General features: G+C 45.7%; 1 protein-coding gene across 3 annotated transcripts in view; it reads right to left on the reverse strand.

Annotated features, from left to right (window-relative positions):
* LOC132403930 (uncharacterized) overlaps nucleotides 1–18646 on the reverse strand; it is a 226121-nt gene that overhangs the window by 28949 nt on the left and 178526 nt on the right. The gene's annotated exons all lie outside the window — the stretch shown is intronic.

An 18646-nucleotide genomic window follows, 5' to 3' on the forward strand; every position in this document is an offset into this window, starting at 1 on the left:
ACTAGGCCTGAAGCCTCGGTGTTGCCTGTTTGCAGCAGCTCTGAGTGAGGGGATGAAGCCACTACACTTCACCGGGGGAGGTGTGAGTCAGTGTCCAGAACTCAGTTGGAGCTGCCCCCCCCATAGTTTCACTCGGCAGAAGGCAAGTTCTGTTGTGGCAAACCACAGATATTTTAAGTGGCACTCAATGGTCTCGGACCTCGAGCCATGGGGTTGCTTGTTTCTCAGTCAGCAGCTGGGGGAAATGTCCCACCCCTACTTGGGGTGGCATAGCGCAGTTGTGGGCAGCTGAAGATTTCAAATGGACTGAGGGGTCCGGACTATCGCGTATATATTTCCAAGATACAGTAAAAAGCTTGTCTTGCAGATCAGCTTGTTCATACAGATCAGATCACTACAGTAGAACAAGGTAAAATAACAGAATGCAGAACAATGTGCAATAGTTACTACGAAAGTACACTGCAGGTGGACAGTAAGGTGCATGGTAGACTGTAAAGGTCTTGTTCCCATCTTGCTCATTTCAAATCAAATGGAACATAATCTGATAAGTGATGCTGAGGCAGATCTTTCCTTCGTGCTCTCATAGCGTTTAAACAGCATTAGCACAGCAGTGCACTGCCCTGACAGAACGTGCACCGGGCCACACCTGTCTCTGCTTTGTTCACAAGTTTCCCAGGAATTTGCTTTTTATATCCACACTTCAGGATAGGCCTGGAAATGGACAGTTTGTGTAAGTTCTCTCACCCCTGGATTACACAAGGCCTGTCCTGTTCACAAAGTTCACATCTTGAGATTTAACCAAACAGCAATGGCTCCATGGCGAACGGACAAATCACAGCATTGTACATCACTTCCATTTGTCAAGTTCCACATTCGCTGCCAGAGTGGTCTGGAAAGCTCTTCTCGTACCAATGCTCCAAGTTAGTCATTATAGTCATAAGATGAAGCTCTCCAAAGGATGGAGTTGAGATACGACATTTCGAGTCAATAATCTATTTAGATTCTTGTAAGTGGCAAAAGCAATATTTTTAACTTGGATCTATTTTACCATTCTTCCAACATTGGAGGCTAATTCCACCAATAGCACATCTGCAGAAGGTGTATTTACTTACTCATTTAGAGATACAGTGGAGGACACGCTGTTCTGCCACAACGAGCCCCCCCCCCCCACCCACAGCATCTCACCTATTGAACACTAGCCTAATCACAAGACAATTTACAATGACTAATTAATCTGCTGATACATTTTTGGACTGTGGGAGGAAACCGGAACACCCAGAGGAAAGGCACACAGTCACAGGGAGAACATGCAAACTCCTTACAGACAGTGCTGGATTTGAACTCTGAACTCTAGAGCACCTTGTGCTGTAATGGTGTCCCATTAAGCACTACGCTACCTTTGTAGACTCATCCAACTCCATTCCAGGCACCATCAAAGACATCCTCATGAGGTGGCATTCATCACTAAGGACTCTCACATTTGGATATGACCTCTTTGCATTGATACCATTGGGAGGGGGTTCAGGAGCCTGAAGACCCACACTCAGTGTTTCAGAAACAGCTTCTTCCCCTCTGCTATCAGATTTGTGAATGGTCAAGAATGAATGAACACAAGCTCTGCATCCAACACGTCATTCTCCACAACGTTCACCATCTCCAACAGGATCCCACCACCAGGCACGTTATTCCCTCTCCCCTCTGCATCCAACACGTCATTCTCCACAACGTTCACCATCTCCAACAGGATCCCACCACCAGGCTCATCATTCCTTCTCCCCTCTGCTTTCCTCAGGAATTGCCCTCTCGTCTACTTGCCCCTCCTCACCAAACTCTCTCCAGGCACTCATCCGTGTAACCGCGATGAGTGCTACACTTCCTCCCTCACCAACGTTCAGGGTCCCAAACGGTCCTTTCAGGTGAGGCAGTGCTTGGGCCGCAAGTCTGTTAGGGTCATTTATTGCAGTTGGTGTTCCCAGTATAGCCCATGCATTGGTAAGAAATGCCACAGATACAGGTATTGCTTCATAAGCACTTCCACCTTGTCTGCAACAAAAGCCAGCATCTTCTGACGGTCATCCCTTTCAATTCCACTTCTCATTCACAAGTCTATCCATGACCTCCTCCACTGCCACAGTGAGGCCAAATACAGATTGGAGGAGCAACACTTCGTATTTCATTTTGATCGATTTCTTTAACCCAGTAACCCCCCCTTCATTGCCCTCAAATGGGCATTTTAGCCTACGCCTTTGGTTTCCCTCATTCTAATCACACCTTCTCTTCCTTTCCCCTGCCCTCCAGATTTGTCCGGCACCTCCCTCTGGTTCCCCATCTCCTTCACTTTATTCCATGATCTACTGCCCTATCCTATCAGATGCCTTCTTCTTCAGCCACCTCTTCCACCTATCACCTCCTAGTTTCTCACATCATCCCTCTCACTCCCCCCCACACCTGGTCTCACCTATCATCATAGCGAGCACTCCTCCTACCTTCACTCTGCCCACTTCCTTTCCGGTCCTGTTGAAAGGTCTCAGCCAGAAATGCTGACTGTTTATTCCTCTCCATAGATGCTGCCTGGCCTGCTGGGTTTCATGTTTGTTGCTTCACACTACCTTATTAATCCTTTCTTTGCACTAACCATTTATCTTTTAATTTAATGTCTTTGCATTGTGCTACTGGACTTGATTCTGATTAAGATTTTTCCTGGTTTAGAATACTCTGCACCTCAATTTAATAAATTCAAACAACAGGTCATATACTCTAGGAAAATATAATGTGGGGTGAAATTCTCAGAACAAGGTAGGTTATTATTTGTCACAGAGTTATCCTTCCAGTAGGACTCCCCTCCAACTCACCCATTCCCACACAACAAGCTTTACACGTAGAAACAATTCGTTATTTTCTCAATTCCGCAGTGGCATTTTTGCACTGGCCTCTTTGCTCCCATTCCAGCATCTCTTCATTTTTTCTCAGTGCACTGCAAATTACCACGAGGAGATACAGTTACATTTCTGTTCTTCAGTTGGTCCCTGCAAATGTTCCTTCCACAGTCAGCAAGCACTTGGTTATGATAGAACCAGACTACAGCACACAGTGAGGACTGCCGAGCGCATCATTGGAGCCTCCCTGCCCTCTATTGTGGACCTGTACTCTTCCAGGTTGATGAAGAGGGCGGGGAACATCATAAAGGACTCCTTCTATCCTGCGCACGGACTGTTTGAACTGCTTCCGTCTGGTAGGCGCTTCAGATCCCTCCAGACTAAGACTAATAGGCACTGGAGAAGTTTTTTCCCTACTGCGGTCACTTTGCTGAACAGTTAACTGCCGGTTAACTGTCAGCTAACTATTACTTGGATTGCACTACTTGTATGTATAATCTATATTTTCATTTATATTTATTATTATTATTGTTATGAGCAGAGAGACAACATCTGCCGGAAGTAAATTCCTTGTATGTGTACAGGTACTTGGCGATTAAAGTCTGATTCTGATGCTGATCCTGATCCTGATCCTGATCCTGATGCTGATGCTGATGCTGATGCTGATGCTGATGCTGATGCTGATGCTGATGCTGATCCTGATCCTGATCCTGATGCTGATGCTGATGCTGATGCTGATGCTGATGCTGATCCTGATCCTGATCCTGATCCTGATTCTGATGCTGATGCTGATGCTGATGCTGATGCTGATGCTGATCCTGATGCTGATGCTGATGCTGATGCTGATGCTGATGCTGATGCTGATGCTGATCCTGATCCTGATCCTGATGCTGATGCTGATCCTGATGCTGATGCTGATGCTGATGCTGATGCTGATGCTGATGCTGATCCTGATGCTGATGCTGATCCTGATCCTGATCCTGATCCTGATCCTGATTCTGATCCTGATTCTGATTCTGATCCTGATCCTGATCCTGATTCTGATCCTGATTCTGATCCTGATTCTGATCCTGATCCTGATTCTGATTCTGATCCTGATTCTGATTCTGATTCTGATTCTGATCCTGATCCTGATCCTGATTCTGATCCTGATCCTGATTCTGATCCTGATTCTGATTCTGATCCTGATTCTGATCCTGATTCTGATTCTGATTCTGATCCTGATTCTGATTCTGATCCTGATCCTGATTCTGATTCTGATCCTGATTCTGATCCTGATTCTGATGTGCTCTGAGCAAGAACCAGTCCTGCAGGAACTCCTTGCACCATCTCACGGATTAGAAATCCATAGCACCATCCAGTGGTGTGTACATGAACTGCAACACCTCCTCTGAGTGGATATGGTTTCTCTGGGCTGTTTGTATGTACGTGCCTCGTTTTCTCTGTGCGGATGCAGCTGTGCAGGTCACTGTCCCATTCCTCCTGGAGCAGTGAGGCCACAGCTTTACACCTCAGCCTCCTGCTAAAGAGAGCATGTGTGGTCTGACCAGCCAAAGGGGATGGTGATTTATGGCAGAGTTTTGAGCCAGGTCAAAACACTGCATCAGGATATCCTTCCTTCCCACAGATGTGGCTTCACCCACTGAGCTCCTCCGGCAGATTGCTTGTTGCTCCAATGATAATGAAGCACCTAGCCCTACCCCTGCAGCCCCATCAATACCCTTAGCCTGATCAGATCCCTGACAATTCAGCCCACCCCCATAACCCCAGCTGTCAGGCCTGAGGCACCTCCCTGCCTCCACCCAGATAACAGGAGACACCTGCCACTATTTAAAGCCAGCTCCCATCCAGAGTCCTGGCTCACATATTGAACCAGCCAGCCTTAAGCAGTTGCTCCAAGCCTTCAGTTACCTTGTTGCCTTTGTGGTGTTAAGTATCCATTCTCTCGTTTCGTGGCCCCTCAAGGCACGTTACTTTGCAGTTTACTAATAATGTGATTGCTCACCACTAAATCATCTGCATTGTTCTGCGATTGGATGATGCCTCTGGACAGAATGGGTGAACCAGTGATGACCCAGCTTGCTCACCTGTGGGAAGTCGTCCACAGACATGAATATGTGATCCCGAAGCAGCAGAAATCTGTTTGCCACTGTCCTTGTTACAGACACTCCATGCCAGTCAATCTCCACCCTTGGAGCCCCAGATTCTGGTGCCCAAAAGCTTCGATGGATCCCCAAGCCGATGCAGCAAATTCCTTTTCCAATGTGTCTTGTGCTTTGAGCAGCAGCTATCTACGAACTGAGCCAAGACAGCTTTCGCCATTTTTCTGTTGACTGGGTGAGCTTCGATCTGGGCCTCTGCCAAATGGGACAATAAAACCACAGCACACACAAAATGCTGGTGGGACACAGCAGGCCAGGAAGCATCTATAGGGAGAAGCAGTGTCGACGTTTCGGGCCGAGACCCTTCGTCAGGACAGGACAATAAAACCACCGTCTGGCTGCTGAGACGTGCTGGGTTTTCCACATCCAGGAAATGGAAGGGAGGCAGTGGATCAAATACATTAAGGCTTTCACTCGGTGCTAGATTACACCATGGAATTCAGGACCCTCATGACGGAGTGCAGATGGAAAGTGGAAGCACTGCTGGCCCATTACCATCATAGCCTTTCATAGAGCTTGAAAGATCAGCTGTCAACGTGAGAGGTGCCCACAATCTTGAAGGTCTCACTACTTCAGCCGTCTGTTTTGACAAGTGTCCTATGGAACAGCCCTCCAGATCACCAGCCAGAGCCCCAATTCTGTTTCCAGAATCATTTCAGGCTGCAGGGCCCACATCAGCAATGCTTTTGGAATACAAGCAGTTAGGGAGAACTCCCTTAACCTTCTGAGAGTATGGGTGTCAGTGGAGAAGCAATGTGCAATTACTATGGAGCTGCAATTCACCCATGTATCAAATGTTTACTGCATCCAGGAAAATGACACCACCAGGCAAGACGAGAGGCCTTCTACCTGGTAAGCTCCCCGGCCCCTTGCTCCAGCACCATCGTCCAACTATTCTTATTCACACCTTGACAGCTCTCTGTGAACAAGAGGCTCAGGTAGGTTCTGGCACAACAGGTAATATTCTGGGCCAGACTCTGTGTGCAACTTGGACTCCTTACCAAGCCAATCTCTCACCCCTTCTGCATCACAGCCATATATGGATATGCCTTGGGGTCTGGGATGGTCAGAGCATGCACACAGTCTGGGCAGATGAGCACCATGTTTCCTCTTGGACTTGCCCAGCACTCCTGCCATCGTGGGTTACCCCTGAGTCTCATCTCACGACCTTCACTCCGGTTCACTGCTGAGTTGGGGATACACGGGATGGAACACTTGCCTGCAACCTCAGTTGATGTCACCCTGTAAGTCCTCAAACTCACCAAACTCCCACAAGAGCAACACTTAACCATCACCTTCAGTAAAGGGGAGGCCAAAACCCTACTGCCCCAGAAACCAAAGAATTGCAATATCAACCTCCTCCAGGGCACCACCACTCCCCGAGGTCATCTGTTCTCCCCTCCTAAGACCTAAGCCATGAATGTCTACATCGTCAAAGCACTATATTTCCCAGCCAGTCCAGGATTCTTCCTCATCAAACAAAAACATGAGAGGGTCTCCATCGCTACATCAATAAAAGACCCTCTTCCCTTGAAACACTCCACAGTGCCCAGATCTTCACCAAACTGGATCTATGGAGTGTGTACAACCGGATCTACATCTGACAAGGGGATGAGTGGAAGGCATCACACCCACTGGCACCATGAATGCTTGGTGATGTCCTTTGGAATTTCCAACATTTTCCAAGCCTTCATTCATTGGATCCTCTGAGACATGCTTCACAGGTGTGTATTTTCTCCTACCTCGACGACATCCTTGTTTTCTCCAAGGACCTCCAAGACCATGTCTGTCATGTCCATTCAGTCCTTTTGCATCTCCTCAAAAACCAAGTGTAGTGCAAGTTAGACAAATGCCAATTCTATACACCAGTCATTTCCTTCCTGGGTTACGTCCTCTTACTGAGAAAGTGAACACAGCCGTTGAATGGCCCTGACCATGCTCCTTCAAACATCTACATCATTTCTTGGGCTTCTCCACCTTCTACTTCAAATCACCGTCCGCTCACCTCCCTCACAGATCGCCTGGGCCATGCTTTGAAGGAGCTCAAGAAATGCTTCAGCACTGCTCTCACTCTCTGCTATCTGAATCCTTCTGGACCTTTTGTGGTAGAGGAGGTCACATCTGACTTGGGTGCCGCAGCCATCCTCTCCCTGTGAGGACTGGATAGGAAGATTTTCCTGAGCCTTCTCATGCAACTTCAACTCTACACAGCTGTTATGGAGTGGGAGGAGGGAGCTATTCACCATTAAATAGGCCTTGGAGGAATGGGGACATTGGCTAACAGGGAACACAAAGCTCTTCCTTATCTGGACAGACCACCAGAACCTCGTCCATTCAGCAAACCCATCAACTCAACCCACATCATTTTGCTGGGCTCACTTCTTCATGCAATTCAACTTCACAATCTTCTACAATCTCGCTCTAAAAAAAAAGGTGGAAACCCTTCACGACAGTTTGACCTTCAGTCCATCATTTCATCCTCAGCGATCCTCACCCAATCATCTGAAATCTTGAGAACCAGATCATCCAGGCCCTGCAGCATGAGTCTACTGTGGCTCATGCACGTGCTAGTGGCTGTGTACTCAAGAGGGCCCACTCCTCACTCCTCTCTGGCCATCCAGGTGCACATCGGACTCTAGATTTTCTGCAACATTGGTTCTGGTGGCTCACCATGATTGCAGATACATGTCAGTTCATTGCTACCTGCCCCCCATGTGCCCAGTCCAATTCCTCCAATTAGCGGCCCTTGATGTTCTTGGACCCACGTCACTATGGATTTCATCACAGGTTTCCCACCTTCCAAAGGGATCATGGTGGACCCGTTTTCCAAGACGGCCTGCTTCATTGCCCTCCCCAACCTTCTTTCAGAGATGGTTCAGTTGTTCTCCAGCATTTCATTTGCCTCCATGGTTTCCCTCAGGACATTGTGTCTGGCCATGGCACACAACAGTTTCTCCTGCTTCTGGTGAGGCTTCTGCTCCATCCTCTGCACCTCAGTGAGTTTGTCCTCTGGCTGTCATCCACAAACCAAGAGTCAGACCGAAAGAGTCAATCCGAAAGTGGAGAAGATTCTGTGCTGCTTTGCCACCCCTAACTACTCCGAATTAGGTGTTCCGCAATATACCCACCTCCTCCACCATGAGTATGTCACCCTTTGGTGAGCTTCATGGCTACCAACCTCCTTTGTTCCCCACGGAGGAGCCAACGGTGGATGTCATACCTGCCAGGGTTCTGGTTTGTTGTTGCTGGAATGCTTGGAAAAGGGCACGGAGGCCATCGTAGCTTCCAGCCATGCTACTGCCACCAGGCAACTGTCAACAGCACCCAGCCAGACTACTCTGACCTGTGGAATGTGCCTGGTTGTCCACCCAAGATATGCCCCTGCGTACTGACTCCCACAAGCTCCCACCTTGGTTCATCAGTCCCTTCAAGATCACCCACTACATCGATCAAGCACTTATCATCTCCAGCTCCACCATCCGTCAGAATCGCGTCTACCTTGCACATGTCCTGCCTCAAGCCCGTTGTTCATGGATGATTCAACCCACCTGAGAGTGCACCTCTAGAACCCAGGATAGTGGAAGATGGCCCAGGTACATGGTTCAATGTCTAATGGATTCACATTGTCATTGACCGTGTGTGCAGTACCTAGTCAACTGGGAGGTCTACAGCCCTGAGGAGAGGTCCTCAGTGCTGTCCCATGTCATCCATCTGAGCAGACCCATCTGGATGATCCTGGGCCATCAGGTGCCGTCCATGGGTGGGGAAGGTCTTATCAGGCTTGTGGAGACAGGGACCTCACAGTCTCCCTCAGCTAACAGGGATCACCTGCCACTCGTTTCCAACTCATCACTTGCAGCCTACTTAAACCCAACTCTCATCCACAGTTCCTGTTCACCCATCAAACCAGCCACCACATCTGCACCATGTTGGAAAGGTTTGTCCAGAGTCTAAAGAACACTCTAGAAGCAATGTCAAAAGTATACGAACACTGAATCAATTTCCTCCTTGCATACCGCAATGCAGCACACTCCACAGCCAACAACTCACCAACTATGTGTTCCTGGGTCATCCCTTTAGGTCACAGTCGAATCTCCTCAAACCCAATCTCAGAAACAGTATGCGGGACATACAGCTGGGACAAAATGAGGACTCCTGAACAAGGAGCTCTGATCTTTCACTCCTGGACAAGCTGTCCTGGCGAAGGATCAAAAGTGGATACTTGGAAAGGTTAAGGACAGAACAGGACTGCTCTCTTACAGAATGGAGATTATATCTAATGTCCTCTGGAGATGATGTATCAATCAGTTGAGGATAAATCAGTTGGAGAGGAAAGGAGTCCAGAGCTGTCAGGACCACTTTGCAGGCCCAGAGTCAACTCCTACCAGCACCATGGAGGATTGTTTCACAGCCACAAGTCTCACCTGCCAAGCAGAGTGATCCCTGTCCCTTTGTCAGGAAACACGTTATCCTACAATAGAAAGAAATCCTCCAGAGCCATTAAATCTTTAGGCCTGAATGGGACAATTTCAAATTTACTCTGCTGTGGAAGTCTATCCTGTGGTTGTATCATATATTCTATGTATATAACTTATGCACATGTTGAGATGCATTCTATATTGAGTTGCAGTTTATAGATAAACAGGGAGGAGTGTTGTGTATTTAGCATCTGAGTAATATTGCAAATATATCATTTAGTGTTTACATAATTCATTATGGGTTATATGTAAAAGTACATGAATAACATACGTTATTATGCCACCCTAGCATATGTGCTCACCTCACGAAAGTAAAACTAAACATACACACGTTATCCCCAGGCTCCCATGATTTTCTTTTGACTAGTTCTGGAGTTACAAACATAACGGTGGTAATGCAAACAACACACACAAAATGCTGGTGGAACACAACAGGCCAGGTAGCGTCTATAAGGAGAAGCATTGTCGACGTTTTGGGCCGAGACCCTTTGTCAGGACTAACTGAAGGGAAAGATACTAAGAGATTTGAAAGTAGTTGGGGGAGGGGGAAATGCATTGGTAATGAGTAAGTTTTAAAACAGATCCGACATGACTACCTACCTGTTGAAGCATAGGAATTTATTTCTTTGCAAGGGGAGGGAGGGAGAAAGGGAGAGAGGGTGTGTCAAGTTTAAAAAAAGCACAGCATTTTTTGTTCTTTGGAAGAGCGGCGAGACGCTTGAGTTAAAAAAAGGCAGAAAATGGACGAAATTCGTAGGTTCTTAAACGTGTATACCAGGTGATGATAATAATAAATGAAATAGCCAATGAGAAACGAGTTCCAGTTTATTTGACTGCAATTGGTGGAAGAGCATACAATTTGTTTCCAAGATTAACCGCTCCAACCAAACCAACCGAAATGAGATTTGCTGATATTGTAAAAGTAATGCAGGGGCATTTAGAAATGAAACCATTATAGAATTTCAGTTTAATAAACAGAATCAAAAGGAATGGGGAGATTACTTCAGTGTATGTGGCTGAAATGAAGAAATTATCTGAGTATTGTCAATACGTTAATGAGCTTAATGATGCACTGGGAAATAATTTAGTTTGTGGAATCTTATAAGAAAACATTCAAAAATGTCTCCTAATGGAATCATGTCAGATTTAAAAGAGCAGTTGAAATTGCTGTAATGGAAACAACAGATGGAGATGCAATTGAGTTGCAGAAAGTGAGTGTGAACGGAAGTTCAATGACTGAACAGAAACTGACCCGCTGAACAAACTCTTCTACCATTCTGGCAGGATCTCACATACACCAGACCAATGCAGGTTTAAAGGCAAAATTTACAGAAAATGCAGCAAAGTTGTTGTTACAAATGTGCCACAACTCTGAGGGGCCGAAGGGTACAAAGTCGCCCCCTCCTTTTTGAGAATTGCAAGATTGCTACTAATTCAGGTCTGGGACCCAGGAAATGAGAGAGAGACACGCAGAATTCTCAAGGTTTCGATCTGGAGAGACATGGGAGCTGAGCTGTCATTGATTAGCAGTAAGGTACTGGATTTTGGTCGCAAGACTGGAGAGGTAGCTTTGAGAGGTATAGGAAAAGGGACCGAAGCGGTGCCCTTGCATAGGATCATTATAAATTGTGAGCTGGTATCTGGATCAGTTGAAATAGGGGTGCGATCAGAATTCCCGAGAACTGATGTGGACGTCCTTCTGGGTAGTGATTTAGCTGGTGGTGACGTTTGGTCAGCCATGGAGCTGACGAGCCAGCCTGTAAGTGTTGAGGTCCCGCCCCTAGATTCCAAGATCTATCCCACATGTGCGATCACTTGCAGCATGTCGAGAAAGGCAGCTGAGAACAAGACCAGTTTAATTCAGGCCAGTATCGATTTGGCTGAGATGTTTTTACCGACCCTGTACCAAGAGGGGTTAGAGGGTGGTAAAACGGAGAATAGGAAAGTGAAAGAGAGTAAGGGAGAGGAGGTAGTCCTGCCCTTAGCCAGGAGGAAATTTATAGAGGCACGAAGTAAAGATGAGAAACAGATAAGGCTGTTAGAAGGTCCAGGGTTGGACATGGATGATCTGTCTGGTTTGGCAGAACTGTTTGAAGAAGTTGAAAATTCTGAAGGTGTTCCCGATAATGAAATGAGGGCAGTCCTAGATGAAAAGGATGCCATTACCTTGAAGAAGTCTGCTGGGTTAGCAGATGAGGTTGTTTCAGCCCGTGGGGTTGAGTTTACTCCGGAAGGGAGTTGCCCAGAGAGTAACTGGGAGGATCAGGGGAATTTAGAATTTGAAAAGGGTATGGGTATTGAAAGCCTGGAAGAGGCAGATGTCCCATTTGAGTGTGTCCAAGATGTGGATGCACGTGGTACTGAACCTAGTAATGAAACTCAGAAAAAGTCTGAGGTATTTGATTCAGTTGAAAAGGAATGCAGTCCTTGTGGGTCAGATGGACTTGGTTCAGTGAAGAAAGGGTTAACCTTGGTAATAGTGGGAATTGAGAATTCCCAGTTGTTTGTGTTCAAAGGTGTGTTAAAAGTTAGTGAGGAGATAAAAGGTGGTGAGGTGAATATTATTATTGAAGGAAAAGGGAAAAGTGTAATTCCTAAATTGAATGAAGAAAATTTAAAGTCTGGATTGATGTCAGAAGCAGCAACCAGGCTACAGAGACAATGGCTTGGTAACACGGTGCCTGTGAATCAATTACAGGTTGATTTGGAATGTAAAGGTGCCCCACACGCTATTGTTATTCAAGAGAGTGCTGTGAGAGGCAGAATTTGAAATGCTGTTTGGACCAAGAGTTTAAACTGAAAACTAATAGCATGAAGGGTCCTGAAGATAATGCTAACAACTTGTTTAAAATTAAAGAATTGTGTGGAAATTCAGAAAATGGTCTAAGTTTGGAACACATTGTTGATAAATTAACTCCTATGAAAGGAGCATGTGAAAGCCTATTCCACACTAGTATACAAGTTAACCACGTGGGAGTTAACTGGAAAAGGGGCGAGGGTTGACGGGATGCCATATTAAATAACAGGATCCGGTTTTAAGGGATTTCGACAAAGCATGTGAATAATAAAGACAACCCCCATGGAAGATTGACTGTTAAGTTTGAAAGTACAATGAAGATTAGTATTTGCATGAACTTTTGTAATATACATGTAGGCTAAGATCACAATTCTTTAGTTTTTGTTTGCTGAAGAAAAGGAATAAAAATAGGTGGTTATTAAATTGAGGTCTGATGCTACAAGAATTTATTAAGGTACAAGATGTTAAGATATTAAAGGAAGGGACAATGTAATCGCTAACTGTTTAGATGCTGAATTGAATGTATAACTGTATTACTCTGTAGTGTAAAAAAAACTCTTTTGTATTGTGTTAAATTCTAAAATCCTGTAAGACTCTGTATTAATTCATTTTTACCGATGGTAAAAATCTTTGAAGGAAGGGGGTGTTACGAATGTGCCACAACTCTGAGGGGCCGAAGGGTACAAAGTCACCCCCTCCTTTTTGAGAATCGCAAGATTGCTATTAATTCGGGTCTGGGACCCAGGAAATGAGAGAGAGACACTCAGAATACACAAGGCTTGGAATGTGTCTTGGCCTCAGCGAAACAAAACCCCTGATAATGGCTATTGTCTCTTGGAGACGGAATTGTGTGTTGAGTACTGTACTATTCATTGAAGCCCTCAGGGGATAAACAGAGTGGGCTGGTTGAGGGATGGCACCATCCCAACCTGATTGACATCTGAGACCTCGTGAGTAAGGATAAAAGAGGGTCTGGGGAACAACCCCTTTAGACGCACCAGGAGAAACGCTGGAAATCCAGTGACAGCGTTTTATAGTGAACGCCGGTGAGGGCTTGTGTGCGTCCTCCCTTGCCAGGGATTGGCGGGCTCACCACGGAAGAACAGCTTAGCTAAAGGAGAGGCCACAAGTGAACGGCCACACCAACGAGACTCCAATGGATCAAAATCATAAAAAGGAAAGCTGGCAAGTTTCTAAAAAATCTCTCTCTCTCCAACCAAAGGCTGCAGCCTGAATGAACTGAGTGACTTTTATATTTCCATCAGACAATACATTTATCCCCTAGACAACGATAGAGCTTATTTTTTATTGATTATTATTATACCCGCACTTTTAGATTTAGTATTGACGACGTATATTATCTGTATGTTTGCATTGATATTATTTTTGTGTATTTTTACTAATAAATACTGTTACAAATAGTACCATTCAGACTTCAACGGACCTCTCTATCTTTGCTGGTAAGTGACCCAGTTACGGGGTTCGTAACAGTTGGACACGTACAAGGAGCATAGTGCTCAGTCAAGAAGATTATTGATCTGCATGCTGTTGATGAAAAATCTGATAATCATGAGAGTGACTCAGGGGTAGCCTTGAGACTTACAAAGCAAAAACTAACAATAGACAAGTAACAACACACACAAAATGCTGATGGAACACAGCAGGCCAGGCAGCATCTATAGGGAGAAACACTGTCGATGTTTCGGGCTGAGACCCTTCGTCAGGACTAACCGAAAGGAAAGATAGTAAGAGATTTGAAAATAGTGGTGGGAAGGGGAAATGCGAAATGATAGGAGAAGACCGGAGGGGGTGGGATGAAGCTAAGAGCTGGAAAGGTGATTGGTGAAAGTGATACAGAGCTGGAGAAGGGAAAGGATCATGGGACGGGAGGCCTCGGGAGAAAGAAAGGGGGGGGAAAGCACCAGAGGGAGATGGAGAACAGGCAAACAACTAAATATGTCAGGGATGGGGTAAGAAGGGGAGGAGGAGTATTAACGGAGTAGACAAGTAATATGACTTACACCAGTAGTGAATGGCAAATTAATTAAAATGGAATTGGACAATAGTTCAGCTGTTTTAGTCATTCCGTAAAATGAGTTTGAACAGCACTTCAAAGATACTAAACTGCAGATATCCAAGAAGTGATACAGGAGAAAAGAAAATTCCTGTGGGAATGGCATTCGTAACAACAAAATACAACCTACAAGCCACATTGACTTTGCATGTGGTAAAACAGGAGGACTACCATTGTGGGTTCACGAGCAGCTGAGACCAACTACAACTTGATTGGAGATCCATCCGCTATTTACACACCACATCCCCTGCAATCCAGTCAACTGGAAGAGAATTAAGGAAGGTATTGGATGATGCAACTGCAGTGTTCAAGGATGGCATCGGAAAACTCAAACATATCAAGGGTAAAATAGTGTTATGCCACAATCAAGTTTTACAAAGCCCACCCGGTTCCTTATACATCATGAGAAAGTAGCGAGTGAGCTCGATCACATGGAGGCTGAAGGATTCCTTCCCAAGAGTGAGTGGAGCCCGTGGGCAACACCAGTGGTCCCAGTAGCCAAGAATAATGGGCCTGACAGGATCTGTGCTGACTTTAAGGTCACCATCAACCCACTACTGGAAGTAGATCAATCCCTGTCTGCCCAGGGTAGAGGATATGCTTCCAAGCAATTCTGAAGGGAAACACTACAGCAAAGCAGACTTGGCTGAGGCCTATCTACAGATGGAAATGAAAGAAGAGTCCAAAGTCTTGCTTATCATAAATACTTACAAAGGGTTTTATCACTACAATAGGCTTTTCTTGGAGTGGCATCTACACTGGCACTCTGGTGGAAAGCTACGGACCAGGTGCTGCAAGACTGCCAGGCACACAGTGTTACCTAGATGATATCATTGTTATCTATGAGGATGCCAAGGAACTTTTCCAAAACCTCAAGACAGTGTTAAAAAGATCAGAAGATTATGGGCTCAGAGCAAGATGTGGCAAGTTAATTTCTTTAAACTAAGCATAACTTACAGTGGTCACACCATTGATGTACAAGAATTATACAAGTGTGCTATGAAAATTCAAGCAGTGGTGGATGCCCAAGACCAAAGGATGGGTCACAGTAGCAGCCCTTTTTAGAATTTGTCAAATATTGTAACAGGTTCCTGCAAACCTGGCTACTGTGCTCCACCCCTTGAACTTATTATTGCAGTTTAGGAAGAAATGGCAATGGACAAGGCAGCATGAAGTGGCTTTCCAAATGTTAAAGGAAGTGGTGACACTGCACTCACACATTACGTTCCATATTGTCGTGTGAAGCTTGCCTGTAATGCCTCGCCTTCTAGTTTACAATAGGTGCTCTCATGTCCCTGTCACGTTCCGTTTTGCAGATGAAGTGAACAGCATTTGCATCATGTTCCCTTACCGCAGAAGAAAACAACTTGCATACAGATTGACAGAGAGACCTTAACTCTGGTTTGGGGTGTAAAACATTTCAACCAGTGCTTGTACGGGAGAGAGTTTACCCTCATTACTGATCGTCAGCCTCCGTCGTCCATTTTCAATCCACAGAAGGGTGTTCCATTAACAGCAGCAGCACGAATGTAGAGATGGGCTCTGTTTCTTGGAGGACACAATTATATAGAAACATAGAAAACCTACAGCATAATACAGGCCCTTCGGCCCACAAAGTTGTGCTGAACATGTCTCTACCTCTGAAATTACTAGTCTTACCTATTGCCCTCTATTTTGGATTGAATTCAAGAGGATGACAAATCACGGAAATGCTGATGGATTGCCCTGTTTGCCCTTGGAAAAGGAAATGTCTTTACAAGAGGACACCCCTCTTGACGTTATTCTCCCTACACAAATCGAAAGTCTCCCTATTACAGCAGAAAAAACACCACACTGTCTCACGTCTACATGGCAGTCCAAAATGGCTGGAGTGTACAGCAGCAATTCCAATTCCTCCATTCTTACCAGTGCAAGGCAGACCTGTCCTTGACAGGGATGCCTTATGTGGCATTTATAGTTGCATCATCCAAGCTGAGAGCTAAAGTGTTGGAGGATCTGCATGCCGTTCTTCTTGGGGTTGGCTTTAAGCTTTGTCTGGTGGTCTGGGATAGATCAGCAGATCGAGAAGCTTTCCAAGTGCTGTTCGGAATGCCAGCACAGCCAAAGATGCCAAGAGCATTGCCTCTCCATCCCTGGGAATGGCCTGCATTGCCCTGGCAGAGGATTCAAGTGGATTTTGCCAGACCGCTCATGGGCACGGATTTCTTGGTAGCAGTGGATGCAGCTACAAAGTGGCCAGAAGTCTTCCCAATAACACACTGTTGATGTGTTGAGAAGCCACTTCCAGAACACCTAGTCAGTGACAATGGAGCACAGGTTTCTGGGGTTACACTTTCAGCCATTCCTGAAAATGGATGGAATAAGACATATTACATCTGCACAATACCACCCAGCTGCAAATGGCTTGGCAGAGAAGTCTGTCCAGAGTGTCCAGCAGATAACCCAACACTAACACTGAATCAGAAGCTCGCCAGTTTCCTGCTTGCACACTCCATAAATATAAACTCCCCAGTGATGCTGCTCCTGCATCATCCTTTGAGATCACGCTTGGATCTCCTCAAACCAGTAGGCAGGGCAAACAGCTGAGACAAATGGAGGGCTCCACAAACAAGGAGGTCATTGTTTCACTCCTGGACTATCAGGAGGTGAACAGAAGTGGATACTTAGAAAGATGAAGGACAGTACTAGAGCACTCTCCTACACATCTGGAGTTGACATGTCGATCAGCTGAGGGGAGCAGAGTTCATTGATAGAGAAGAAAGGTGCCCAGGACTGTCAGAACCACTTTGTGCAGTCCCAGAGTCAACTCCTTCCAACGTCTCAGAGGAGGCCTCAAAGCTGCATCTCATCTGATCCCTCACCCCTTGATAAAGCATTGTCCCACAAGAGAAGAACCTCTCCACAGAGATTAAATCTATGGACCTAAATTTAGAATTTACGATGCTATTGGTATCTATGTTATAGTTGCAATATATATTACATATTATATATATACAACTCCTTTGAATTCTATTGGCTCACGTTTCTTTGGCTCTTAGGAGTTTGTAGGCAACGTCTATTTTGATATTTTCGTTTTTGGAAATATCAGAAGAGAACCATAGAGACCAAGAAGGACACCACTTTAACCGAGACATCGCAGAGGCAAACACAAACCAGGCACGAGAGTGGCTAGAGGCATGGTTTCTTCTGATAACTCTGTAAACAAGCATATCAAAATACTGTAGACACCATCTACGAATCCCTAACAGCCAAAGAAACGTGAGCCAATAGAATTCAAAGGTCAACTGAAGGGGTAACCAATCAGGACCAAGGCAAGTGAACACGAGCACTCCCAGACAGAAACACTGTGCACCGAGGATGTCACCTCGACTGGTGAGGAAACGTCTGCAAGCTGATTGCCAAGCTCGGCAAACTCCCCAACATCACACACCTCAACCCGAGCTACCAATATTCACCACCATCTTAGAGAAACAGAGAGAAACACCAACAACTACACACTGAACATGTCACCTCGACTGGTGAGGAAACGTCTGCAAGCTGATTGCCAAGCTCGGCAAACTCCCCAACATCACACACCTCAACCCGAGCTACAAGAGAATTCCAAACAAATAGAGTTTATGAAACGCTATACATAGACAAATAATCACTGTGCAAAAGAAGGCAAACTGTGCAAATTAAAAATTAATAAATAATTCCGAGAAGTTGAGTTGTCGAGTCCTTGAAAGTGAGTCTGTAGGTTATGGACTCAGTTCAGAGTTTATGCCGGTTCAGGAGTCTGATGGTAATAACCATTCCTGAACCTGTTAGCGTGGGACCTAAGTCTCCTGCCTAATGATAGTAGTGAGAAGACAGCATGGCCTGGATGGTGGGGGCCATGGTGATGGATGCTGCTTTCCTGTGGTAGGGTAGCACTCCTTGTAAGTGTGCTCAGTGGTGGGGAGGGCTTTGCCTGTGATGGACTGTTCGTAGGCAAAGGCCATTGTGATGCTTTAGTTGAGGCAAAGCCTCGTGCATTGCGATAGTGGCTGCGGGCCTAATAGAATTGTGCAACAAGGGCTCCCCCCATCCTCTGCACACCTGCATTTAATGTAACAAATGCATGGGAGAAGTACTTGGGAGATATTCTTCCCACCCCCGCTCCTTTCTTTGAGCTAAGAGTCCCCAATGAGGGGTGAGTGGTCTGTTTTCATCACCCATTACCTCAAGGGGCATCTCCTACCTGAGAGATCATACAAATAATCTTAGAACAATCTGGAAGC

This window comes from Hypanus sabinus, chromosome 13, assembly GCF_030144855.1.
Source record: "Hypanus sabinus isolate sHypSab1 chromosome 13, sHypSab1.hap1, whole genome shotgun sequence".
Taxonomy (NCBI): Eukaryota; Metazoa; Chordata; class Chondrichthyes; order Myliobatiformes; family Dasyatidae; genus Hypanus; species Hypanus sabinus.